The 26958-nt window shown below is 39.5% G+C and overlaps 1 protein-coding gene across 1 annotated transcript in view; it reads right to left on the bottom strand.

The window, feature by feature from the left end:
* LOC122808441 (scavenger receptor cysteine-rich type 1 protein M130-like) overlaps window positions 1-26958 on the bottom strand; it is a gene marked incomplete in the record, with an annotated part of 758816 nt that overhangs the window by 619431 nt on the left and 112427 nt on the right.

Raw genomic sequence — 26958 nt, 5'->3', positions numbered from 1 at the left:
CTCACTGCACTTTACTCAAAGAGGAAAATGCTCTAACTCCCATTAAGTTAATCTTCCATAACTATTTACCTTCCCAACACCCTATCCTACAAAACTGTGCAACTCTACCAAAACCTTAACTCTAACCATAAAATACCATTCTCACTCCCTCATCCTAAAATTCGCTTCCCTCTCTCTAAACTTAAAATCCTCCTCCTGCTCCCTAACTATAAGACTCCATTCCCACTCCCTAATCCAAAAATATCCTTCCATCTTCCTAACCCTAAGATTCCTTTCTTGATCCCTAACCCTAAAATGTACTTCTCACTCCCTAAACCTAAAATCCTCCCTCCTGCTCCCTAAATCTACAACCACCTTCCTGACCAGTGCCCTAATATACACTCCCACCTTCCTCTCCCTCACTCACCATGACTGCTGTACTTATCTGACTTGAATTCAAATAATGTGCTCGGGTAATCTGAAGCAACATACTTAAGCTATAAGATGCGCATGTTCCAGGCTAAAAGATAGTAGTCTTTGACTAAATGGGGATAAAGAATTCATATAACACTCTAGAAACAATGCTGGCAATGATTTCCTGAGAGAATCTGGACTTGATGAGTCACACTTCATCTAGATAGAATTGACAAGTTGCAAATTAGACCACTGTTAGGGAAATCTCTCTCTTTCTCTCTCTCTCTCTATATATATATATTTTTTTTTTTTTTTCTTGAGTATACTATTTATTGCCAATACAACTGAAGGAAACATAGACTATCATGTAGTTATCTTGTCAATAAAAAATATAAAAAACATAAAAACAGCTAATTAAAATGACTGTAAATGAAAACAAAATATTAACATTTGTGATCATAACCCTACCTAATTAAAACTTTAAAATTCTATTTTAACACATGGTTCTTTGCCGCCAAATCCTCATAACATAAAAATACTTATTCAATGGACACTCAACTCTGAAGCAAGGAAAAAAACAAAGAATTATGGTACGGTCAACATTCTTCATCTTGACTGTAATGTAATTCAATCAACTGAACCACCAACAATTTTAACAACTAAAAAAAAACGTTTTCTCTAAATCAGCTCATGACAAACTAAATAAAACAAATATATGCATGTATGTATATATGTGTGTGTATGTGTATGTGTGTGTATATGTATGTATGGAGATATATATATATATATATATATATATATATATATATATATATATATATATATATAAAATATATATTTTATATGTATATATATATATATATATATATATATATATATATATATATATATACACAGTATATATGGTGTGAATCCTGGCTCTAGATGATGAAGTGACACCCCAGCCCCATGTTGAAAAATGGAAAAAAAGGGCTGTGGATGGATATATATATATATATATATATATATATATATATATATATGTGTGTGTGTGTGTGTGTGTGTGTGTGTGTGTGTGTATGTATATATATATATATATATATATATATATATATATATATATATATATATGTATAGGTGTACTTAAAATAGTCAAAAAATCCAAATGTTGATGTCACTAATGTCAACACAAAAAGGGGGAAGAGAAGGTTGATTCTTAACTGTACAGTGAAACAATATTTTTCTATGGGACAAGCCCCCTGTGCCTCCATACCCCCTGCTAATTATATATTTGAACTCCAAGACTGACAAAACCAATGAAAAGGGAATACTCCCCAACCCTAGTAATTTATAGATTTTACACATCAAAACAAATGTTGACTTTGAAGACAGTCAAATTAATGAATGTATCATATCTATATCTATATCTATATCTATATGTGTGTGTATGCCATGAAGTCAGTTGAATATAATTTTAGTCGACAAAATTTGAATAGGTAGATGGTCAACAGGTATGCGAGATCGCATATTTATTGTGGTTGGTGAATATGCCCTTTCCATGAAATTGTGAAATCTTAGAGTTGGTAAATTTAATTGGGAGGGGGTGTGCGGGGCACAGGTGGGCTTGCCCCTGCAAAAAAACTATTTCTTTATATCTTTTTTTTTTGTTTTGATTTTGAATGCACAATGAGATTATTGTTTGGTGCATGCATAGTAGCATTTCAGTGTTATGAATGTTGACATTTGGATCTTTTAATCTTTTTCAGTAGACCAATATATATATATATATATATATATATATATATATATATATATATATATATATATATACGTACATGTGGGCACTGACGTATATGATTATTGTACAAAAAATCAAGCAACAAAATTGAATCACTAAATACTGATCTAAAAAGATCAAAAAGCAAAGTAACAAAAACATAAACCCTATCTTTTTGTAGGGAGCAAGCCCACCTACACCTTTCAACGTGGGGAATGCATCTTCATGCCCTACAAATTTTATATACCAACTCTGAGATAGCACAACAACAGGGAGAGGCAAATTCCCACATCCCACTGTACCCTGATTTTGCACAAAGTGATACCAATACACTGTGATCACCTGAATATTCAGTCACTTGTGCTGGCATTAAATCATTCAGTATTCTGAATTTGTGACTAATTGTAGTATTTCCATACAAACATATATCTATCTAGACCGATATAGATATGTATCTGTGTGTGTGTGTGTGTGTTGTGCATCAGTGAATGCACAAACTTAAATGCATAAATAAATATAGCACAGTAGAAGGCCAATGTTTTCAGTTGTTAACAGCTGTCAGGATAAGACAATGTTATGGCTTGATTTTTTTGTTAAGGCCATCTTTATCCAAGGTGCAGTTCTTTTTTATAGATAATGGGGGAGGATGTTGAATACAGTCACTGTACTATTTTGGTGAAAAAGACTTGTACTGTACTTTTGCACATACAGAGCTGAAAGATAAATGCACAGCACAAGTATGGAATAAAGATACTTGGCAGAGAGATTAAGGGTCCTGGGACAAATATTTTTTAAGTTTATATTTTTGACTTAACATAATTTTAGACTTGCTGGGGCATATTACAGGCAAAAGCAAGGCTCCTTTATAAATGAATTGTCTGATATAGAAGATTATGATATGTATGTATACATATATGTATATACACACACACACAGGTGCATTCATTCATGTATCGATCATCTATTCATCTATCCAGTTTCCAAACCACTTATCATGTTGAGGGTTATTTTGGGAGAATGCTAAACAGGTTAGATTACACTTCCATATCCTTGTATCATAGACAATGAGTTCACCTACCTTATAAAGAAATCTCCTTTCTTCTGCTTGTCTCCATAATCTCATCCTCTTTGTCACTACCTAAAGCTTATGACAGTAGATTAACCAGTAAATGGAGAGCTTCATTTTATGACTCAACTCAGTTCTCACTTCTCCAGCACAGTCCTGTTCAGCACCATCAATGCTCCTGTGACTGCACCTATGCATTTGTCAGCTTCCAAATCTCTTCTACCTTTTCCTTTGGACACAACCTCAAGATGATGAAATTCTTCCCCGAGATAGCTATCTCCCCTTACCTGTGTAGAGGGCAAACATTTGTTTTCCAAGAGATAACTATGGTCTCTGATTTGCAGGTTCTAATTTTCATTACAGCCTCTTCATACTTTACAGTAAATGGCTCCAGTACACACTGGAGATCACAATCATCTGAGGTTAGTAAGACAAAATCATCTGCAGCAAAGATGCCACCCTCATATCCCCAAAATGGATACTGTTTGGACCTTAGTAGCTCATTGATATTATAACTATGAAAGTAACAAACATGATGGGAGATAAAGCACACCTCTGGTGGAGTCTACTTCCCACCTGAACAAATTTGACTTAATGTCAGAATTACATTCAGAAGTTTCAGTATTCAAATAAAAGGAGCAGATAGCATGCAGCAGTGGCCTTGGCAGCAGATATTGCTGTAGCACGTCCCCTAAAGACATCTGAGGCGCACAGTTGCATGGCTTCTCCAAGTCCAAAGAACACAGAGCGACAGTATTGCATAACTGTCATGACACCTCCAATGTAACTGCAAGAATAAGGAGCCGACTCACTTTTCTATAACTAAGATTCGCCTCAAAAAACTGCAGCAGTCAAACAAAACAATAAAAAAATACTAAAATTGGTCTAGTTATACATAGCAAACTACTGAGAGTAATCACAGACAAAAGGCTCAGATTTGGCCACCATATTCTACAAAAAATTAAAAAAAAACATCAGAAACTAGGCTGTCTCTACTAGGTCAACAATGCCTCACAGACACAGCAAGGGAAACATTAACCTCAGTCCTCCTACTCCCAGGTCTCCTATATGGATCATCCACTTTGACAAATCTAATGCATCACCCATTCTGACAAATCTAAATACCCACTTGAATCTACATTAAGCTCCTGCTACAATAAAGTTGCCAAGTTTGTCATTAATTCACCAGACAGAATCCACCACTGTCAAGCTGTAAAGCAGGTTAACTGACTTGAATTACTTAATCACTTAAAGTACTCATAGTTAGTAACTGCACACAAGCTGGTATACCATCTAGACAAATGTCCCTCTCTGAAAAAATATATTACTGCCCTATCCCCCTGCTAGGTATCTCCAGTGTGATTAAAAGTACCTATCATGACATCCAAGTCTAATAAGTCAGCTGGCATAGGGCCAGGTTGGCACCTGCTAGGATTTTGCACTTCCTCCTTTCTTTCCATCTGTTTTCGACTTTCTCTCTTTGCGATGCATTACTACTCCATGATTTCAACCCAAACGTGTTCATTTTCTAGCTGCAATATTTCCTCTCCTTAATATTACTCTGTTTTCAGACTTCATTTCTCCCTTTACCAGCACCACCTTCACCCCTTCCCTATACACCCTACTATAATACCTGTCTTTTGTATCCGTTCTGCAGGAAAACATTATCTACTAATATTCCACCAGTTTCTCAAATGGGTAAATTGACTACAACTAGAAATCTCCTCAATATATTCATGTAATTGTGACACAGACTTTTAACCTTAAGGCAACTGAAATTGTATTTTTGTATTTACTTATATTTATGTAGTAACCTTTATATAAGTCTCAGCGTACTACATACTCTGCCAACTCCATGACATTGTATTGTACTTTATGTATTCATTGTATGTAGTAACCTTTGCTTAAGTTATAGTGTAACAAAGACTTTTGTCAACTCTATGAGATTGTATTAGAAACAACATTTCTCCTTGGGCCTCTGCTGAAAATGGTCTCTGCCCAGTTGGACTTCTCTGATCAACAAACACAAATAAATAAATAAGCAATAAATAAATAAATAAATAACTAGGATGGAACTACAATGTTTATCCTGAATCACAGACTATTGACTGACCCCTCCTTTCCAAAACCATGGAATTTACTTCCCCAGTGAGGTTAAAGAGCGTAATTCTTGTAAAACTGTTAACACACATTCATGTCCATCCATCCTCAACCCCTTTTCCTATTTTGTACATGAGGTTGGGGTGTCACTTCAGCAGTGACAATCATCTTGAGCTAAGGTTTACACTGCCAGGTGGCTAGCCCTGCCATGGTAGTTCATTCATACCACTCACTTGCACACACTTTCTCACCTACAGCCAATTTAGAGTGTCCAATCCATCTCTGCATATCTTTAGAATGTGGGAAGAAAACTTTAGCACCCAGAGGAAACCCACATGACCGCAAGAAGGACATGCAAACTCTGCACAAAAGGTACTCCTCCTGAGAACCTCTTGCTGTGAGGTGACAACACTAACCACTGCACCACCACAGCATGCATAATACAGACTACTTTTTCTATTTAGAAATCCAGAGGTACTGTCCCAGTCTCTAGTATAACACTGAAATGTTGGAAAGGTATGTTAACTATGACAACCCAGCAATGCCCTTCAACGTTTCCATCCAGACTTCATCTTTCATACAGCCATTCCTGAGTGGATCTGTGTAATTTCCACAGTGAACTTATCAACCAACTGGATCAACTTTCACTATCTATGTCTGACATTGCCTGCTCAGAAAAAGGAATTTCCAGTGGAATAAGTAGTTTCCTAAAGTGGCGTCCCACAAGGCTCAGTCCTGGGACCTCTCTTGTTCGGTATATATTTCTCGGAAGTACAGGCCAACACGGAAGGACTGTGGCTGACCAAGTTCGCAGATGACTGCAAACTGGGTGCCATAATCGACTCTCCAGCCGATACAAGCATCCTCCAAAAGGGCCTCATAGAAACAGACAACTGGTGCCAGAGCCATGGCCTCAAACTAAACGCCAAAAAGTGTATAGTCATCCCCTTTGGCAAAAACAAAGTGCCCACAAATTACCACATAGGTGGTAATCCATTAAGTATGGAAGAAGTAATTAGGGACCTGGGGACCCAAGTTGATAGCAATCTCTCATTTGACAACCACATGGCCAAAGTGGTTAGAAAAACATTTTATATAGCCCACCTAATCATGAAGGGATTCACATCTAGATCAGGGGAGGTCATCGTGCCTCTTTACTCATCCCTCATCAGGCCCATAATTGAGTACAATGCCCCTTTTGGGATGTATCTTACCAGACACCTGCAGCAACTGGAAAGACCCCAAAAGTACCTCACCAAGAGGATCAAAGGGCTCAAACAGATGCCATATGCTGCCAGGTTAAAGAAACTCCAGCTCTACTCAGTGGCATACCGCCTGCTCAGAGGCGATCTGTGCCTGATGTATAAAGCCATGTCCAACCCAGAATTAATGGACATGCTGCACCTCAGAAAATCCAAATCCCATCGTGCTACGTGCTCAAGAGACTTGAACCTCAGCACTGAAATAAATAGGACATGCTGGAGGGACAGATTCATAACCCAGAGGCTCCCTTCACTCTGGAATAAAATCCCAGTCCAGTTAGGCAGAGTCCCTCATTGACTCTCTTTAAGATGAATCTTGATGAGTGTATGGGAGATCATAGGTTTACCCCATGTATCACTTCTGTGTCACTGTTAGACAGAGGCACAGTATACTAACCTCGAAAAAGGGCATAGCAAAATTAATTTAAAATGGGTGGCGAAAGCCAAACACACTCTGGCTAGGCTTATAAATGCCCTAGGGCAGATAGCCTAGTATGAACCTAAAGTGGTCCTACCACCTGTTGAACATGTTCCCATCCAAAGTCAGTGTGAAGGCTGCCAGCCCAGCTAGCAAGAATTTTGTAAATAATCCTATGCCATTTGTAAATATTAATATGATCCACAGGCTTGTCTTACAAATGTAAGAGAACTATATGTTATGATTAAACTATGTTATATGCTGAGCTTCAAAAAAATTTAACTACAGGCACTCTGCTGGAGAAGAGCAGAAATATATATGGACTATATGCCTGTACAAATGTATGTTTTCATAGTAGATGTTGGGACATACAGAGTTAACTTGCAAACTCTGAGAAAATAAGTAAAAAGCCTTACAAGTGAGTTCACCACAAATAGAAGACAGAAATTCTTTCTGTTGTTTGAGACAGAGATAATTATAGGTTTCAAGGGTAAAGTATTTAACAGTTTTATGATTCCTAGTTCCAGGCAAGCTTCTAAGAGGTAAGTGTCAGCTTCTAAGAGATAAGTATCCTTGACACTGATGTGCTACCTTTTAGGGTCTGTAGGCCTGGAAACTAAGGGCAGAAATGACAAGAATTATGTAATCTGAGATGACCCAGCAGTAATGTGTAGTATTAATTTAAGAACTATCTCAGAGAGATTCAGTGCATTTTGTATTTGGCTCGGGATCTGAACACATCCATCTTCAGCACTTTTATTTGCCTTGCTCTGTAAGTAAGACTTAGATCATAGTATCTCTCTTAGAGGTAGATAGGAAAATAGTAAGATCAGTCTAGATGTTTTCTGCATTTATGTGAGACTGTCCTGCAATGTTGTTTTAAAGTATTTCCTGTGATTCTGAACTCTGTTGTCACTGTATTGAGTTATTGAGTATTGTCTTGTTCTTGTATTATTTATTATTAAATATATTTAAACCTTTTATTTGTGACAGTTTTTTTAGAGATATTTAAGCCCTTAGAGTACTTGCATGTATTTGGTAACATGGTATAGGACACTCTTAAATAGCCTTAAAGTCTTGGACACACTTACCATTTGGATAATAGTAACATTACACAGTAGAACTGGTCAGCCTTTGTAAGGGCCTTAGAGTAGCTGATAAGGGTGGTTGGTTGCAGGTAGTACTACCGTATAGTCTGAGCAGAAGGAGGCATTGCTAGTGAATCTGTGCCAGCCTTCCCCAGGAGTGTCTGTGTGTTTGTATATAAATCAAATCTCAAAGTGTGTGTGTGTATGTGTGTGTGTGTGTGTGTGTGTGTGTGTGTGTGTGTGTGTGTGTGTGTGTGTGTGTCAGCTACTTGGGCAGTGACTCGAAGCACTGGTTGGACAGAGAGAGTGCTGGAGGTTTTGGCTTGACCACTTGGCTGAGACATGAGCCCTATAGCTGTGCCAGTGGGGAGTCTTATTGGGGATCTGGAGAGACAGAGGGAGAAAACAGCCCCAGATTGACTGTGATCCCTGTGTGCTCTTAAAGGAAATTGTACTTTACTGTGTGTGTACTTGTTATCCTCTCAATGTGCATGTCCCTCACTGGTGTTGATGAGGATTGAGGCTCCTTGATTACTGGGCCAGTGCAGGGGCATCACATATTAATTGGTGGCCATGGTGGGATTGTGGTCTGTAACTACAGTGAATTTCCTTCGATATAGATATGGCTGATGTTTCTGCAGTGCCCACACTATGGCTAAACATTCCTTTTCTACAGCTGCATAGCATTCCTTCCTGGGTTGGAGCCTATGACTGAGATAAACCACTGGGTGCTCTTCTTCCTCTGAAGAAATCTGGGTAAGTATAGCCCTCACCCCATGGTTTGAAGCATCCACTTTCACAACAAATTATTTGCTGAAATCTGGACTAGCTAACACAGGGGGTCCTCTTAAATCCCCTTTAAGTTTCTGGAATGCCTGCTCACATGTTGGGGTCTACATTACCTTATCTGGCCTGTTTTTCCTTGTCAGGTCTGTGAGGGGAGCACCTATGGTACTATAATTGGGGACAATTTTTTTTAGTACCAAGCTGTCCCTAAGAATGCCCTCACCTGCGTTTTGGTAAGAGGTGCAGGCCATGCCTGAATGGCTTCCACTTTGGCCAGTTTTGGACTGATCTTACCACTCCCTACTCTATGTTCCAGGTAGGAGACCTCTGCCATACCCACCTGACTTTTGCTGGGCTTAATGGTCAACCCTGCTCTCATAGTCTGCCCAGCACCTCCCTGTCATGCTGAAAGTGCTCTTGCCAGGAATGGCTGTAGATGGCAATATCATCTAGGTAAGCAAGGGCAAAATCTCTTGCTCTTGCTAGGATATGATCTACCAGCCTCTGGAAAGTCACTGGGGCATTTTTCATCCCAAAAGGGCATCTTTGTGAACTCATACAAGCCAAAAGCAGTCACAAAGGCTGACCTCTCTCTAGCACTGGGAGTTAGTGGCACTTGCCAGTAACCCTTGATAAGCTCAATGGTGGGTAAGATACTTAGCCTCACCCAGCTGTTCTAGGGCTTCATCTGTCCTAGACATGGGGTAAACATCTGACTCTGTGTGCTATTTAATTTCCTGTAGTCCACGCAGAACCTGGTGCTGCCATCCTTCTTTGGTACCAGCAACACTGGAGAGGCCCAGGGGCTGCTGGACTCCTGAATTTCCCCTAGTTCCAACATTTCCTGTATATCTTCCCTCAGAGTATATTTGAGTCTCTCAGGCACCCTAATAGGGGCCTGTTTAATAGGCGTTTCAGGTCCTAGTTTAATAGGTGTTTCAGGTCCTATGCCCACATGGTGCTGCACCAGGTGGGGTGCACCCTGGTTTCCCAGTGAACATGTCCCCAAACTCCTGCAACACTGCTCAGATTTCTTGAACCTGGTTAGGGGATAGCTGCTGGGACATTGCTACCCCTTCCACTGAGGTGTCAGTCCGAGCCTCACTGAGGGAGATCATCACCAATTAATATGTGATGCCCCTGCACTGGTCCAGTAATCAATTAGCCTCAGTCCTCACCATCAACACCAGTGAGGGGCATGCACATTAGGAGGATGACAAGTACACACACAGTAAATCACAAATTCCCTTAAGAGTGCACAGAGATCACAGTCAGTCTATGGATGGTTTCTTCCTCTCTCTCCAGATCCCCAGTAAGACTCCCCACTGGCACAGCTATAGGGTTAAGATCTCAGCTGAGTGGCCAAGCCAAACACTCCAGGACTCTCTCTGTCCAACCAGTGCTTCATGTCCGTGCCCAAGTAGCTGACACACACACACACACACACACACACACACACACACACACACACACACACACACACACACACACACACACACACACTTTGAGATCTGATTTATATACAAACACACAAACACTCCTGGGGAAGGCTGGCACAGGTTCACTAGCTATGCCTCTTTCTGCCCAGACTATACGGTAGCACCACCTGGCACCAACGATTCTTATCAGCTACTCTAAGGCCCTTGCAAAGGGTGGACAGTTCTACTGTGTAATGTTACTATTATCCAAATGGTAAGTGTGTCCAAGACTTTAAGGCTATTTAAAAGTGGCCTGTACAGTGTTACCAAATACATGCAAGTACACTAAGGGCTTAAATATATCTAAACTAAACCAGCCACAATTAAAATGTTTAAATATATTTAATAAATAATCAAAGAACAAGACAATACTCAATAACTCAATATAGTGACAACAGAGTTCAGAATCACAGGAAATACTTTAAAACAACATTGCAGGACAGTCTCACATAAATACAGAAACCATCTAGACTGATCTTACTATTTTCCTATCTACCTCTAAGAGAGATACTATGATCTAGGTTTTACTTACAGAGCAAGGCAAATACAAGTGCTGAAGATGAATGTGTTCAGATCCAAAGTCAAATACAAAATGCACTGACTTTCTCTCTCTGAGATAGTTCTTAAAATAATAATGCAAATTACTGCTGGGTCATCTCCGATTACATCATTCTTGTCATGTCTGCCCTTAGTTTCCAGGCCAACAGAGCCTAAAAGTTAGCATCTCAGTGTCAAGGATACTTATCTCTTATAAGCTGAGACTTATCTCTTATAAGCTTGCCTGGAACTGGGAATCGTAAAACTGTTATATACTTTTACCCTTGAAACCTATAATTATCTCTGTCTCAAACAATAGAAAGAATTTCTATCTGCATATATTCTGTCTTCTATTTGTGGTGAACACACTCATAAGACTTTTTATTTATTTGCTTAGAATTTGCAAGTTAACTCTGTATGTCCCAACATCTACTATGAAAACATACATTTCACAGGCATATAGTTCATATATATTTCTGCTCTTCTCCAGCAGAGTGCCTGTGGTTACATTTTTTGAAGCTCAGCATATAACATATAGTTTAATCATAACATATAGTTCTCTTATATTTGTAAGACAAGCCTGTGGATTATATAAATATTTACAAATGACATAGGTTTAGTTACAAAATTCTAGCAAGCTGGGCTGGGAGCCTTCACAGTCAACATTACTGAACCCTTAATGAGAGCAAGTTGTACAGTATCTCACCACTGCATCTAGAGTCATGGGATAGTTTGTCAGAACCTCTTTACTGCTGTATGAAAAAAATATTCTCCATAGTCTCACCATACTCCTTCCACTCCTCGGTTGTTGCTTTAGTCACTGCTGTAGGTGTTGTTTTGCTGGCTTCTCAGTACCTATCAGTTAAATCCAGAAACATTCTACTAGCATCACATGGAAGGCTACTTTCTGTAACTTGATAGCTTCTTTCATTGCTGTATTCACCAGCAGTTCCTACAGTTATTACCAAGATAAGTGCAGAGCATTACCATGTCCTTGAGAACCAAGGTCTTAAAAAAGGTGCATTTGAAACCCACATAACTGTACTACTCAAGTATGTGGAATAACCTGTTTTGGAGATGAGAGTTGAACTAATCCCATGGAGAAGTACTGAATAAGCATACTTAGGACACCCTCATTACATGTTAAGCTTCTCATATTTGTCCATTTACCACTATAGCCATTTGACCCAACTCATTATCAAATGTTAATCAGATGGCACACCACTGCTTCTCTTGACCCATATGTCCAGAACATACAGCTCAGGTTTGATACTACTACTACAGAGTCATTCTCTGACCTTTTAACCCAAAGTGCTGTGATAATAAGTACTGTTATGAACATCCTGTGTTCAAAGGTACTCTGTTATGGCCAATCCGTGACTTACAGAGAAGACCAAAAACAGTTGAGCTCTTGGGTTCAGATCATACAATGCATTCCTTCCACTCATACCCCATGAGTAACTTTATTATTTTCCATGAGTTTTGAAGTTTCCAAATAGAACTGCAGAATCCATAGATGGTACTCTATTTAGTTCTTTACTCATGGTTTCTTAGAAGGCTGAATGATCCAAACAGATCTTAGCTGTATATGCACAAATGACAGACAGACTACAAGTTGTAGTCATACTGAGATCACTATCTCTTTTATTGGCACAAATACCAGGTGAGCCGTACCCAGCAAAGATCTGTGAGCATCACCAAACCTGCTCATGGCCTGTTTTGAGGGTCTGTTCTAGAGTTGTATAGAGACCATGCCCATTCAGAAAGCCATGTTCCAGAACCAATGTTGCATACAGAGGTAAGACTGCCTAAATCTACCCAGTACTTTTCAACCTTTCTCACAATCTTCAGCTCTTCCCCAGGACTAAGGTAACATTCCATGTCCCAAGAGCTAATTTCTTTTGCCAGCATCTGTGCCATCTTAATCCATTCTGCTTCTGCCTACCATTTAATTGGCATTGCATCCAATTCCCACCGTTTGTCTTATACCTCCACTTTTGACCAAAACAAAAAACAGAGATCATAGTTTGACATGTAAAAATGTAAGTAATCAAGCAGAAGAATATTCCTGGTACCTCAGTAGAATCTGACTTCAAAATGTTATGTGCACTAAAATACAAAGTGTAAAGAATTGATACAAGGATAAACAGTCATAAGTTCCTAAATAGTACATGAAAGTGAACAAATACCACATTTGATGTCATTGTATAAAGCAATTCTTATACATTTTGTTTTGTAATTCATTGCGTCATTAAAATAGAAACTACAAGAGCAAGGTTGAACTGCCAGATCACTAAATGCTGTTGCCCAAGAGCTTATCAATATGGGTAATAAACTAAAGATGAACTATTACATCACAGTTGTCATTTAGATTCCTAATACCTGAAATAAGCAAGGTTTACATAAACAACTTCTGAATTATGTGTAGGTTTTATGACTGAATAGTTTGTATTCCTCAGATGAGCCCTGTAATAGCAAGTTTTGGGCAGTAATGTAAAAACAAGCACATGGATGAAGGGGTGTGATATACATGCCATTCACAGTGTGCAGTATGCATATATCACCATCAGTCTTTGCTCTTGCCCTTCATACTGCCTTCTACTTTAAGTATCCAGAAAGTTAATATTATGATATGCGTCTCATACATTCTTTTCATTTTAAGGCAAGAAAATACTATAGCAATAACCCACGCCTGGGTGTGGGTAATGCTAAATTTACCCATGGTTGGCGTGGTTTGGTCCCGAGGGAGCCGGACCAAACAAAGCCAACCGTGGTAAATTTAGCATTACCCACACCCAGAAGTGGGTTATTGCTATTATACCATGACATTATTTAAGAAAAGAAACTATTACTTTTCTTAAATAATGGCATAGTATAATGCCTGTTTACTGCCCTTCCGCAGATGTCTGGCATCCGCGGCAGTTCTGATGTACCGCGCCTGCGCAGTACATCAGAGTTGTGGCAAAGCAACGGAGAAAGCAAGATCTCTGTTGCTTTTTTTTAGTGTCTCGCTATGTTAAATGAGTTTAAAATAGCGAGACAGTTTTAAAATAAGCAACGGACATTTCCATTGCTTATTTTAAAACTGTCTTGCTATGTTAAACTCATTTAACATAGCGAGACTCTAAAAAAAAGCAACGGAGATCTTGCTTTTTCCATTGCTTTTTTTTAAAACACTGTCTCGCTATGTTAAATGGGTTTAACATAGCGAGACAGCTTTAAAATAAGCAACGGGGATCTCCGTTGCTTATTTTAAAGTTGTCTTGCTATGTTAAACCCATTTAACATAGCGAGACAGTGTTTTAAAAAAACGAGTTATACTAATGGAAAAAAGTCCGGGCGACCGGACCTTTTTCCATTAGTATAACTCGATTTACAACGGGCACGCTGGCCAATCAGCGTGCACGTTTTGGGGGGGTCATGGTATAATAGCTTTTTGAAATGCTGTTAATTTCATCTTGTGGTTGTACTGTGCATTCTAGAACTTGGATGTTTTGATTTTGCAAATACTGAAATGAATGGATAGAACAAAGCTTTTCAAGGAAGATGGTTTTGTGTGTGTGTGTGTGTGTGTGTGTGTGTGTGTGTGTGTGTGTGTGTGTGTGTGTGTGTATATACATTTGTGTGTATTTGTGTGTATTTGTGAGTGTGCCTGTGTGTTTGTGTGTGTGTGTGTGTGTGTGTGTGTGTGTGTGTGTGTGTGTGTGTGTGTGTGTGTGTTTTATGTTTTATTCTTTACTCTAACATCATGAAAATTTGGAGTTAGAGCATACAACTTCAGAGGTTTTTGGATAGCGGGGTGGCTTTGCTCCTGTAAAAATGCTGTCTCAGAAATCCATGTTTGAGTTTCTTATTTTAGGATTTGCAAAAAGTGAGATGTTTTTATTTGACATTACAATGTAGTTTTATATCTTATGCATTTGCCTTATGCTCTATTCAGTGCAAATTTAAAATAAAATCAGTAATGTATGACATACAGTAATGCAGAAACTGTTTAATGCTATTTTTCAGAGCACATGGAACTGCATCTTTTTGGTGGAAATACTCCTTGTTCTGGCAATGTAGAAATTATACAAAACAAAAGTGACTCGAAATTCTTGGGTTCTGAAAACTGGGATTTTGCAGATGCTAATGTAACCTGCCAACAGCTTCACTGCGGACATGCACGGGCCAATAAAACTAACTATCAGCTTGGGTACAACCCAAAGAATCTATGGCCTGAATACTTTAACTGCATTGGCAATGAATCTAGCTTGTGGGACTGCCCAGTATCAGAAAGGAAGGCTTCCACTGTCGACAACAGTAAACTTGTTGCTTACGTTGAATGCTCAGGTAGTAACCACTGAACATTATATTTTTGAAAAAAAAAACACAAAGAATGGGAAAAATCATGGGTAAGGTCACTTGTTATAGGACATTTCATCAGAATTCTAAATGCTGAACCTAAATAATAGAAAGTAAGAATAATTGACTCTGACATTTTATATATATCTAGTAAATCAACAGAATTGACATTTTTTTCTGAACAATGCACTGTTCTCAGTCTGATTCATTTGGTGTACAATATATTACTTTTTCCTGAATAAGTATAGTATATTAACAGACTGGCAGTCAAATTCTGATAAAGAATAGACATAAGATAGATGATCACTAGTGAGATTTTCAGAATTTAAGGTCATAAAATATGTTCTTCATAATGATCATTGCTGCAATAGCCTTAGTTATATGGGTTATATTCTGCCATGGATATAACAATCAGCCAGCTTCCCAAGCTTCAGGGCACATTCCACACTCCCAACCTGTCAAGCAGCTAGTGATGAGCTGATTAAAAGACACGTTTGGCCACAAAACTCTTTAGAGTTGTATTGACACTGAAGAGTATACTCCTTTGAGGCATTTGAAGATCAACAGTAGGCTTCTACTTTCCCTTGCTGGGCAGACAAGTTTCCTTTGGGGAAAAAATTACATTTTCTGAACATTTATTGTAGTTTTATTACTTTCCTCTTTGGGAAAGTTATTTTAAAGCTAAGACTATTATGTTTTAATGGGCCATCTCGAGTCAGTAAACTGAGTAAACTTTTAAACTGAGCACTTTTTTTCTTGTCAGTTTAAAAGTAGTGTAAACCAATTGAAAATATATTTTCTGTGGAGAAATTGTGTTTATTTTTTCATTGTGGGGCTGCCATGGTATTTTAAAGTGCTTTTCCTATTTTTCTGTCAAAAAAGTAACGTTTGTGGACTGGTAGCTTTACTGGCATTTACTGCTTGTCTTCTTGGGAAAGAGGCACTATTTTTGGCTTGACCATGAAACAGATTGCAAAGTCTCATGGTCAGCCCTTCTTCCAACCTAAAAAAAGAAAAAGTTAAGCAAACACCCTTCGCCATCAGAGCAGACTAGCAATCTGCCTCAACTGCAGGTGGTGGACTCTGCTATGGTCATTTCTTATACCTCAGACCACTTATCTTTTACCCTGAACCCTCTGTTGCAACACCTACAGCTAGTACGGACTAGGAGTTAGCCATGCCCTCTGTTGCTGTTGGAGTCCACTCAGTGGGCAAGGGAGGGCTACTCTTGTCAGTCCTGGGTGAGGGGAACAGGGAAGATTTCCCTGTATTGTCAGAATGCTGTGCTCATCCCTGGGGAAGCAGCAACTGCCATTAGTAACACAGTTGACCCCCTTTTTCCTGTTAAAAAGAGACAGAAAATCAATTACATATCTACTCCTCCTCAAATTTCTTAGGCTAGGAGTAGTTTACTCGGACTGGCTCAGGGTTTAATTCAAGCTATTGTTTCCTCTTTCCCTGAAGAGATTCAGATTCTGAATCTGAACAGGAATATGCAGGGACAGACTCAGGGTTTTGTCCTTAAATTTCTGATTCAGACTTGGAGGACAGCTCAGTTTCTGATTCTCCCTGTAAGGGTTTCTTTTTCTCTGAGATGATTATTAGACTGTCCCAGTGTTTTCAGTGGGAGAACACTAAGGTTTCTGACTCTCTCAAAGAATACTATGTTTTTTACAGAAGGATTTTTTTAGAACCTACAGTCATTCCTCCTGCCCTGTTTGCTTTACATGTTCTTTTTCTTAATGCCTGCAGTTTTCCTGATAGTCAGACGGTTGTCCCTAAAATGGCATGTAGGGTGTATAAAGTTACTTGGTCTTTTAAATTCTTATTTATTATTCTCAAACCTGGCCCAGCAGCTAGAGCTGTAGTTAACTTGACTGCTGCTAAGCACTTAGTTAATTCCAATCCTTCTCTTTCTAATAAGGATGGGGAAGTTATTGATAGGTATGGGAAAAGTATATATTTCTGCAGCTTTGATTTTCAGAATTGTACATTTCTAGGCTCATATGTAAAAAAAGACAGAAAAGAGGAACCAGAGAGGAAGATTGTGATGTAGGTGCACGGTATTGCTGGTGCAGGTGTGTAGCTACAGTTGGACTGGAAAGACAGTTGGGAGTGAAGGGAGTACAAGTATAATCTAGAAATGGGGCAGTTTTTAACTTTTCATTTCATGAAGAGTGAAGACAGTGACATGTCCTTGGACTACCATTTTTTTTCTGAGTAATGGAAACTAGCCAAAGATATTAAGGCATATAAAAGGAGTGGAGCTATGGAAATAGAGAGGCAGAAGCATAAAGTTTAATACATCACTTGGGTTGAATAGTCAGGGAACAGAGGTTCTTATGCTGGCATCTCCCCTATATTTATATGTTTTACATAAATCATGAAACGACTCATAAAATTCCTACTGCATGAAACTGGCAGTGACATCAGGAAAGCAACAAAAGTGGGTAGGTGTTACAAATATAGACAAATGACCCCAGAATTATAACCTAGGTCCAGATGTCAAATGTGGGGACTGAATCAAAAGGACTACACCATAGATTCATAGGTAGGTACTAGGCTGTTGGCCCTAGGACCTATATAAGCCTAGTCAAATGACACCCTGGCTTTTGCCACCCAAGAAAATTATTTTCCTGTGCCCCTGTAAGGCAGAGCCACAGAAGTGATCCCCGGGGTGAATTTCCTATCTCCCATCCAATCATCAAGATTTTTCTTGACGAGCGCTAATGAGGAGCTTTGTTTGATATAGATAGGTAGTTTGTTCCAGAGTATGGGAAGTCTCTGGGACAGGAATCTTTCCCTCCAGCATGTTCTGTTTATTGTGGTGACAAGGTTTAGGTCCCTAGAGCGTGCAGCTCGGAGGGCTTGGGATTTCTTTACGTGGAGCATGTCCAACAGCTCTGGGTTTGACATAGCTTTGTATGTTAGGCAGAGATCGCCTCTGAGTAGGTGATATGCAACAGAGTAAAGCTGAAGTTTTTTGAGACGGTCTGCTTAGGGCATCTGTTTGAGGCCGGTAATCCTCTTTGTGAGGTATTTCTATGGCCTTTCCAGACGTCTTGTGAGGTACATAACAAAAGGGGTGTTGTACTCTATAATGGGTCTAATGAGTGATGAGTAGAGGGGAACAATGACCTCTTTTTTTCCTGGATGAGAAACCTTTTGTGATGAGGTGTGTCACATAGAAGCATTTCCTGACTACCATGGCGATGTGATTACCAAAGGAGAGACTACTGTCCACCTGTGTCCCAAGGTCTCTTATCACACTTTTGGTGTTAAGTAGACTACCGGCTTTGTAGTAGTTCATGGCTACAGAGTTTTTACCAAAAGGGATGACAATGCACTTTTTGGCATTGAGCTTGAGGCCATGGCTTTCACACCAGGCATCTGTCTCAGTGAGGCCCTTTTGTAGGATGTCCACATCGTTAGGAGTTTTGATTATGGCTCCTAGTTTGCAGTCATCTGCAAACTTTGTTAGCCAAAGCCCTTCTGTGTTAGCCTGTACTTCAGAGACATAGATACCAAACAGGAGAGGACCTAGGACTGAACCCTGTGGTACTTCACTTGTCACGGGTCTGAAGTTGGATTTAGAGTCTGCTACTTTCACAGTGTGGGTTCTGTCAGTGAGCCAGTTGGCAACCCATCTTGTGACATAGGGATTTATACCTAGTTTAGTGAGTTTGTCTATAATTCCAAAGTGGGGGATGGTGTTGAAAGCCTTGGCGAGATCTAGATAGGCTGTGTGTACCACCTTACCCTCATCTATGGCTTTAGTGACTGCTTCAAAACCCGAACTTGGTAGGGTCCAGAGTTTGGAGATTACCAGTGTCATTGTTTATAAGTTCCATGATGATACACTCCATAGCCTTGCAGACCATGCTCGTCAGGCTAATGGGGCGGTAGTTCCCGGGGTCCGTGGTGGCTCCCCCTTTGTGGAGTGGGATAACCTTTGCTGTGTGCCATTCAGTGGGCACAAAGCCTGAGGTGAGGCTATGATTGAACATGGTACTTAGGTGGGGTGCCAGTTCGTTCTGTAGTTCATGTAGAACGCAGCCTGGGATGTTGTCAGGTCCCATGGATGCTGTGTTGTTGGCTTTGGAGAGTGTGTTTTTTACCTGTGCAGCCATGATTACAGGTACTTTGCATTCTTCCGGTATAGAGATGGGCCCTTTAGGGGATGAGAGAGGGGTAAAGTTAGCACTGAACCTATCTACCAGGATGTTGGCAATATCAGTTGGTTCTGTATATTTAGTGCCATTGTGCTGTAACTCAGAGCAGATCTGAGTGTTGCCATTGTGATTCTTGACATAGCTATAGAATGCTTTGTGGTTGTCTTTAGAATCAGTGGTGATTTTGTTTTCGTAACTAGCTTTGGAGGATTTTGTGAGGGATCTCAGCTTCTTACTGAGGCTGACCATGGAGTTTCTCCAATCATGGGATTTTACTCTTTTTTGCAACAGTTTCTTTCTTCTGTTGTAGAGTTTGTTTATAGCAGGGGACCACCAGATTGGCTTCCTTTTTTTGGAGAATAGCATCTTGGTTCTGTTAGGAATTGCACGATCCATGCACTCATGTAAGTGCTTATAAAGTGCAACTGTATAGGATTCAGCAGTCGTATCTCTATTGTCCATCAGCATGGGTGTCGTGAAGTTTGCCACTTCTGTCTTAAGAAGTGTGAAGTTGGCTTTGGAGAAATTGTTTATGGTGGTTTCCCTAATGGGGGGGTGGGATGTGGATGTCCAGGGTGATTTGCTTGTGGTCAGATCTGACCAATGAGGAATTGACCTCTGGTGTGGAACACCGGTTGCCCATGTTGGTAATGATCAGGTCTAGGATATTGCTAACTGTTAAATAAAAATAAAGATTACAACACAGGAGGCTCAGATGCAAAAATTTACTAGTGTACACCAGAATTTTGTCTGACATGATACAGGAAGTATACAATTCTTATAGTTTCTTCTTTCTAGTTTGTGCCCACCTTTCTGACCTGGTTAGTCACAGGGCACCTACATCACTATGGTTCACAACATCCTATTCATAAAGATTGCTGATGTTACATATTTTAAAAAAAGCTTTCCCTTGGGAATAATATAGCCTTGCAAAGCACCTGGTCAGTTATAATGTCTTTCTGAAAATGTTACTCCTTCAAGGTTTCAGGCCTGCTTGAATACAATAGCTGGTTCAGTCTTGTAATACACTTCTTTGTTCTTCTTGCAACATTCTCCCAACAGCTACGTCTTATCTTGATAACATTTACAAGGCCAATTGTCCCAAAGGAAGGAGAAGAAGATTTTCAATGCTTTATACATTTAATTTCCTGACCCAGCAGATAATCGTTAGTGAAAAACATAAGCTTGCTGAGCTGGCTACTGCCAGGGTCAGAGTTCAAATACAGTTCCAAAGCTTCAAGCAATTACATGTAAAATCATTCTTATTGCCATATTAATAATAGAATAAAATGCATTATACACTATTTGCTTTTTAACTAGCACTTTATATATGTTCAAATACATATTTTTCTAACATTTTCCTCCCTTTTAATACTTTTTATTCTATTCTGAAATATAAACAATGTTATTTCATCTCCTAGCCTTTTCCTTTTAAGGACTTTCAACCAGGTAAGTCATTTTAGTTTATACTTCGGAAAGAATTTCATCTGAAATTAATTTTTCTAACTCAATGTCTTGGTACAAAGTTTCAGTTACAGATATATCAATAAAGTCTTTGATTAATCTTTTCATGCAGGGAATCCCACAACAGACACATGCTCCTAATAGGAGCAGACCCACACAAATGGCAATCAAGATGTTCATTAGGATAGAACCCCACCCACCAAACAGATTCTGGAAAAAGTTCATCAGTGGGTTTGGGCCTGGTTCAGTCATGGCCGATACCTGCTGTATTACCTCTAGGTGGTCATTAATTTCATGTTGATTGTCTGGTATAAATGCACAACATTCTTCTTTGATAAGCACGCACGTACCACCTCTTGCCGCTAGGGTGAAGTCAAGAGCCATTCGATTTTGTAGCACAACAGTTCTCATTGCATTCAGTTCATCAGTCACTAGTTCGAGAGCAGAAAAAGTTGCATTACTCATTACTTCGAGAAGTTTCGACAGCTTTCTCAACTCCCAGATCGATTTGACTGCTCCATATGCTGGAAGTATTCCAGCCCAGGATATTACACTGTCACTCAAGTCCATATGAGTCAATTTTTCTCTATTCTTTACGGAATGATGGTCTTTCCAACCAGCTTCGATTTGCCCCACTGGATTTACAGGTTGGACCTTCAGATTTCCGGGCTACATCTCTCACATTTCGTATCTTACCCAGAGGTAATTCTGCAGTATGTCTTATGGCCGGAACCAGATAACCCAAAAAACAACTGCCGGACCAATTCTCAGGTAGCCATTTGTATGCCTTTTTCCCACAAACAAAATAACAGTTTTCTACTTTAGTACTGATGCGGGTTAATTCTGCTCGAAACATTTTCTTGTCTATAATAGACAGTTGTTTATGTAAAACAGGATTTCTCTACACTTCACTTAATATTGTTTTCATTAAACTTAAATATGAATCATAACTCGTATTACAAACAGTGCCTCTGTCTTTAGCTTTAATGTAACATTTATAAGATATGGTTATATTACAGTTACTCCAACCCACTTGAAGTGTATCATTCTTATAGAAACATACAATTCCCTTCTGTATGATAGGCAAATACAATGCAATTTTGTCTTGTGATCTTACAGATCCTGTATCAAAAAGTAAATTCTCCCAAGTCTCATTTATCCCCAAGGGGACAGTGGACATTAACAGTCCTCCATATGCTGTTGGTATAGCAGTACAAACCCAGCAATTTGAAATGTTCATAGTCTCTACATATACATGCTTCATAGCTAGGTATGTGTTAAAGTTCGGATGCCAGTCTATAGACAGTTCATCATGTTTCTCCACTTTCACTTGTGTGGTTACATGTAGGAAAAACCACAACAAAAGGAAGGCCATCACAATCATAGTCAATAAATGCATAGTCAACAAGATGATTAAACAACATCTTTGGGGTTGATCTGTATTTTACTCGTTTTGCTCTTGGCCATCCTGCCTTTGTTGTGTATCAGTCACAAGATGTTTATCAAGTTGAAAATTCTTTACCGGTTTACAGTGCGTCAGATGGACCCAGGACGTCCTCTCAGCAACTTTGACTGCAGTAGGCGTTGCCAACAGTACCTGGTACGGTCCTTCCCACTTTGGACTCGCCCAATTCTTCCTCTTCATAACCTTCAGCCACACCCAGGACCCCGGAGTCAGCACTGCTTCCAACGGTCTGGTCTGTCTTTTATCTGAAAAAGAGTTCAACTGCAAAACAGTTTTATTTGTTAACAGTTTTCTCATGTAGCGAGCTAATGAGCTGTCAGCCTCTAGTTCTGCAGGCATGAGAGCTTTCCACTGTGGCACATAATATGCCCTTCCAAATATTATTTCAAAGGGAGTCAAACCCTTTACATTTGGAACTGTTCTCATTTTCAGCAGTGCCAAAGGCAGACAGCAAATCCAGTTTTTCTGTGTCTCGCTCACTAGCTTCCTCAATTTTTTTTTTAGAATTGCATTGTACCTTTCCACCAGTCCTGCAGACTGTGGGTGGTAAGCACAATGAATCTTTAAGGAGATTCCAAAGAATCTCCCAAGCTGGTGGATCGTCTGATTAACAAAATGTGTCCCATTGTCACTATAAATCCTTTCCGGTATGCCAAATCTAGGAATTATTTCTTTTACTAGGGCTTTTGCCACTGTTGCTGCATCCGGATTTTTAGTTGGAAAAGCTTCTACCCATTTAGAAAACATATCTATAATTACTAAACAGTATTTTTTCCCTTCACATTTATTCAACTCTATGAAATCCATACAAATAGTGTGGAACGGATATGGTAGTGTAGGAAAACTCCCTTGCTTGGGTTTGAATGCCCCTTGTGCATGATGTTTGTTACAAGTATGGCATGCTGCACAAAATTTTTTTGTATAATTTATGAATCCGTATGTTTGGAATATTCGATTTACTAACTGTACCATCCCCCCTGTTGAGACATGGCACTGCCCATGGCTCAACAAGGCTGCATATCTAAATAAATTAGACGGTAATATTGTTTTTTTCTCTTTGGAGACATACAGTCCATTTTCAAGGATTGCACCTCGTTTCTCCCATTTTTGTTTCTCTGCTTTTGTAGTTAGTGTCTGCATTGTTTTTAACATTTCTAGATCTAAAATCTCAGAGGGTTGTAATTCCTTGGTTAAAAGTAAAGTTTCTGAGTCTGAGGCTGCTTGCTTTGCAGCTGCATCAGCTTTTGCATTTCCTTTTGAAGTTCTGTCCTGTTGTTTTGTATGAGCTAAACATTTACAAATAGCTACTTTAGTAGGTAACTGAATAGAATCTAATAGGTTCAAAATAAGTTGCGCATGATTAATCGGTTTACCATTAGATGTTATCATTCCCCTATTTTTCCATTGTTGCGCAAAAACATGCACTGTAGAGAAAGCATACCGACTGTCAGTATATATGTTCACATGTTTATCTTTCGCTAGAGTGCAAGCCCGTGTTAAAGCTATCAATTCTGCTGCTTGAGCAGATAGGTTATGCTGTAAAGGTTGGGCTTCTAAGATCTCTGTATCTGTAACTACTGCATACCCCACTAGATTTTTCCCTGTAGGACCCCTTCTGCACGAGCCATCCACGTAAAATGTCACCTTGGCATCATCCAAGGGCATATCAGTGAGATCTTGTCTGGGCAAAGTTGTTTGCTCAATTTCCTGCAGGCAGCTGTGCGGCATGCCATCCACAGGGGTTGGAAGTAACGTTGACGGGTTTAAAGTTGTACAACGTTCAATTACCATATGAGGTTGGCTCAGCAGTATGGTCATACATGAAAGATGTCTAGCAGGAGAAAGATATGCTATTTTTTCTTGCAGTAAAATTATCGCAACTGCATGAGGCACTCTCAATGTGAGAGGGTGGAATAACACCACTGAGGCCGAAGCCTGTACTGCCATTGCAGCTGCGACCACTGCTTGCACACAGTGAGGCAACGACCGTGCCACTGGGTCTAACTGTGATGAATAGTATGCTATGGGACGTTGCTTATCCCCATGCTGTTGCATCAAAACTGACGTCATATATCCCTGTTTACAATCTACGGTCTGAAAGAATTGTTTGTGGTAATTCGGAAGTCCTAAAACTAATGAAGAAGCTATCAATTGTTTTAGTCTGCAGAAAGCTGTTTCTGCTTCGGGTGTCTATTGTAATAAATCTTGTGCTGCCATTGGTGTTTTATATATCAAATCAGCCAGTAGAGCAGATTCTAAAGCATAGTTTGATATCCAGCTTCGACAAAAATTAGTTGTTCCCAAGAAGGACATCATTTCCTTCTTGGTTGTTGGTTTAGGTGTTTGTAAAATTGCTGTTTTTCTGTCTTCGTCTAATATTCTACCTTCATTGGATATTACATATCCTAGGTATCTAACCTGTTTTCTCCAAAGTTGTAACTTACTTTTGTTTACTTTATGTCCTTGTGCTGCTAAAAATTTCAGTAACGCTATAGTATCCTCCCTGCATTGATGCTGGGTGGGGGCTGCTAGCAAGATGTCATCTACATAAAGCAGAATCTGACTACCTCCTGGTGGGGTAAACCCTGCCAGGTTGCTAGCCATTTCTTGTGCAAATATTGTTGGACTTTCACAGTATCCCTGTAGTAGCCGAGTATAGGTATACCTTTTACCCTGAAATGTAAATGCAAACCAATACTGGCTATCAGGATGTATAGGTATTGAAAAGAAAGCATTGCTTATGTCTATTACAGTGAAATATTTTTGTTGCGGCTTTAAATCGTTCAACAAAGTATGTGGGTCTGGCACCGTAGGTGCTCTAGGTATTATTGCATTGTTTACAGCTTGTAAATCCTGTACCATCCGCCATTCCCCGTTTGCTTTTTTAACAGGAAATAGAGGGGTATTACATGGTGAATCAAGAGATTCTACCAGTACTCCTTCCTTGAGTAATGCTGCTATTATAGCCTTGCTCTGCATCTTTCCTCAAGGGGTATTGTCTTTTTTGTGGTCTAAATGCTGATTTTGGTGTAATAGTAACTGGTCCTGCTGTTCGAATAAGTCCTACATCTGATTTGCCTGCTGACCAAAGAATCTCTGATATATCACACAAGGCTTTTTCTTCTTCTTCTAATAAGAACGCTAATCAGCTGTCTTCGCTAGTTTGTAAGTGTACAGCTGGATGTGTCTGTGTTAGCCAATTCAATTTCTGTTTTTGTATTCCCTGCTCTGATAATTCTAAATCAGTTTGTTTTTCCCATCTTGTCACTTTTTCCTCCTAAGTCTGCCCATTTCATATTCTTGTTTTTTGTTAAGCTGACATGCGGTAGTCGATTAGATTTGTACAGTGTTATGAATTCCTGAGGTAATGAACAGCTTACCACACTGTTTCCTTCAGTATCCCAATACAAGGTTCATAATACTAATCCGTTAGCAGGATTTTTGAATAATTCTTGCTCATATTCTTTATCAGGTCCTGGCATGCTACAGTAGTATAGAGTACAGTGTAACAAATGCTGTCGGTCAGTGTCAAGGGAGGGGGCCTTACTGATGGCTACGTTCATCAGTTCCTCGGTTACTGCCCCTGGACCAGTCGTAACTAGGTCCTGGCTGTACCAGTAAAAAGTCTCACCCTCCGGTCGCACCACGAAAGTATCCATTTGTCTTTGTGCCTCCATACCCTGCATGGTGGGAACTACCGCTATGCCAAATATCTGCATAAGATCTCTTCCCAGTAGGTTTACTGGACATTTTGCAGAAACTACGATTTTACTTTTCTGAGTCATACCTGAAACAGGGTCAGTTATTGCTATATCATGGGAGAGTGGCTCCCTATATAGCTGTCCATTTGCTGCTTTTACTAATATATAATCAGGTGATTCGGAATATTCTGGTAACTTGGAGGGGTGTATCAAAGTCCGTGATGCTCCTGAGTCACACAGGAATTTTACTTCCCTCCCCTCCACCAGAAGTGTGAGTTCCAGTTTTGTGTCTGCCAGATAGAGCTCCAAGCTCAGTAACCAACCTACGAACCTATGAACCTATAATGCCAAATCTAAAATTTCACTTTCTTCATCCTCTATATCTACTTGCACTTCCTCTATTCCTTCTACTATGTTTACATTTGTTCTTTGTTTGTTAGCCTTTCCTGATGATTTCTGACTTTCATCACTATCATATAGTCAGTCCTCATCATCCTTGCTTTCTGTAGTCACCTTTTTATTCTGCCTGCAATCCCTCGCTAAATGTCCTTTCTTTCCGCACTTAAATCACTCACCTTTCTTTTTTCTCTCTTCAAAATCTTCTGACCGTTTGTCAGATTGTCTGTTTCCCTGGGCATTTTTCTTACCCTTTTTACCGGACTGTACTACAAAAACCTCAGCCCCGTCTTCAGCAGTGAAGACTTGCGTCTTCTTTTTCTTTTTACTATTAAAGTGTCTTTCGGCATGTCTAGCATATTCAAGTAAGGCTTGTAGCCTACTTGTTCGATGATCTATCATATGCTTCATAATGAAGCTACTGACAGGTGCAATGCAACCTTTCAAAAATGCATTTTTCAGTTGTTGTTCATACGAGGTATCATGCGTCTGATTTTCAGGAATAGCCGTACCACTATGGTTATTAAAACAT

Source organism: Protopterus annectens, chromosome 8.part0 (assembly GCF_019279795.1).
Source record: "Protopterus annectens isolate FY-2018-M chromosome 8.part0, PAN1.0, whole genome shotgun sequence".
Lineage (NCBI taxonomy): Eukaryota > Metazoa > Chordata > Ceratodontiformes > Protopteridae > Protopterus > Protopterus annectens.
Note: the sequence above shows the minus strand (reverse complement) of the source record. Positions and strands in the feature narration are given on the sequence as shown.